Raw genomic sequence first — 2410 nt, forward strand, 5'->3', positions numbered from 1 at the left:
TCCAGATTCTAATGACATTCTTTAGAAAGATGGAAAAAACTATTGAATTATTTATATGGAAAGGAAAGAGACCCAGGAAAAACAAAGCGCTGCTTAAGAAGAAACAAAGTTAGAACTCTCTCAGTCCCTGATTTCAAAATTCACTATATGGTGACAGTGATCAAAACAGCTTGGTACTGGTACAATGAAAGATACATGGAGCATTGGAACAGAATCCAGAATGCAGAAATTAACCCATCCACATACAGCTAACTGATCTTTTACAAAGGGAAAAAGTACATTGAACGGGGAAGTCAAATTCTCTTCAATAGATGGTGCTCCCAGAACTGGAAATCAATATGCAAAAGATTGAAAAATACCTTTGTCTCAAGCCATATACAAAAACCAACTCAACATGGATTAAAGACCTAAATTGAATCCTAGAATTATAAAGGTCATCAGTGAAAAAATAGGAACAATTTTAAAGGATCTAATACAGGGCACACACAAACTACCAAGCACTTTGAATATTGCACAAACAAAAGAAGATAAAATAGATGATTGGGGGTGGTGGTGGTTAGTGGTTATGTACCATGTAGTCGATTCTGAGTCACAGCGACCCTGTACAGGGTTTCCGAGGCTGTAAATCTTTACCAGAGCAGAAAGCCTCAGCTTTCTCCCTCAGAAAAGCTGGTAGTTTCAAACTGCTGAAACAGTTCGCAGCCCAATTCATAACCACTACTCTAGCAGAGCTACTAAAATAAATGATTGGGACATTCTAAAAATTAGAAATCAAAAGTGTGTTAAAGGATTTCACCAAAAGGAATAAAAAGCGAGCCCAGAGAATGGGATAAACATATTTTGCAATGACATATCAGATAAAGGACTAATTTCTAAAATCTATAGGAAACTAGAACACCTCTACAAAAAAGACAAATAACCCAATTTAAAAAATAGGCACACAGACATCAGTGCAGGCCTGCCTAGCCGGAAATGGGCAGCCTGGTGACCTCGTGTCTGCAAGCAGAAGGGCCTCACACCACTGGAGCCTGGCTGGCCAGAGCGCCGGACTAGGAGCCACAGGAGTATTGGGCACACCCGGAACTCGCCGCTGGCCTGAGAGCCTATGCCATCCACAACCATGGACCGGGAGGCCATCTGCAGCGCAATGCCCACCATTCCCTACCACAAGCTCGCTGACCTGCGCTACCTGAGCCACAGAGCCTCCGGCACCACTCCGATTGGGGCGTCCAAGGTAGCCATGAAACACCTGCACATCCACACCCCACTGCTCGACAGAAACTGAATATATTGGTGTTGCTTGGCCATTGCGGTTTTGCATCCTGCATTAAATTGCACTGGGAGTAAATTACCTGAACAATATGAATTCTTCTCTACTTCATCATGACTTGAAAACTCAAAATATCTTATTAAATAATGAATTTCATGTAAAGATTGCAGATTTAGGTTTATCAAAATGGCGCATGAAGTCCCTATCACAATCTCGAAGCAGCAAATCAGCACCAGAAGGAGAGACAATTGTCTATATGCCACCTGAAAACTATGAACCTGGACAAAAGTCAAGGGCCAGTGTCAAGCATGGTATATACAGCTATGCAGTTATGACATGGGAAGTTTTATCCAAAAAAACAGCCCTTTGAAGAAGTCACCAATCCTTTATAGATTATGTATAGTGTGTCACAGGGACATTGTCCTGACATTAATGAAAATTTACTATTTGATATACCTCACGGAGAGCTTATGGTCTGTAAAATAGAAAGGGGATGGGCACAAAATCCAGATATAAAAAAGACCATCTTTTTAAAAATGCTTAATAGAATTTGAACCAATTCTGAGAACATTTAATGGGATAGCTTTTCTTGAAGTTGTTATTCAACTAAAGAAAATTAAGGAATCATGTACATCCTCTCAACTCCAAAAAAGTAGTGGCTCTCCTCATCAGCTCTTCAAGAGAGTCATTGTTTATCTAGAAACCTCAAGATTATTCATTGCTATATCACCAGTAAATAAATCAAAGTTGGGAAAGTAACATTTCTGAGTCTCAGAAGACTAAATTCTGTGGTCACAAGACCACCCCATGCTCATAAATGATAACAAATCTACTTTCACTTGAGAAAAATTCAGAAGGACTGCAGCCAGGTGTAAGCCAACAGTGGATCCGGAGTAAAAGGGAAGATATTGTTAGCCAGATGACTGAAGCCTGCCTTAACCAATGACTGGATGCCCTTTTGTCGAGGGATTTGATTATGAAGGAGGACTATGAACTTAATAGTACCAAACCTAAAAGGACCTTAAAAGTCAGACAATTACGAGACACCTCTGACATAAAAGGAGAAGAATTTGCCAAAGTTATAGTACAAAGGAGTCCTGGTGTGGCGCTGTGTGGGTTAATGCGCCAGACTGCAAAGCC

The 2410-nt window shown here is 40.5% G+C and overlaps 1 pseudogene; it reads left to right on the forward strand.

Moving 5' to 3' along the window:
- The first annotated feature begins 1283 nt into the window (after nt 1-1283).
- LOC102826695 overlaps nt 1284-2410 on the forward strand; it is a 20019-nt pseudogene continuing 18892 nt past the window's right edge.

This window comes from Chrysochloris asiatica, unplaced genomic scaffold, assembly GCF_000296735.1.
Source record: "Chrysochloris asiatica unplaced genomic scaffold, ChrAsi1.0 scaffold00022, whole genome shotgun sequence".
NCBI lineage: Eukaryota > Metazoa > Chordata > Mammalia > Afrosoricida > Chrysochloridae > Chrysochloris > Chrysochloris asiatica.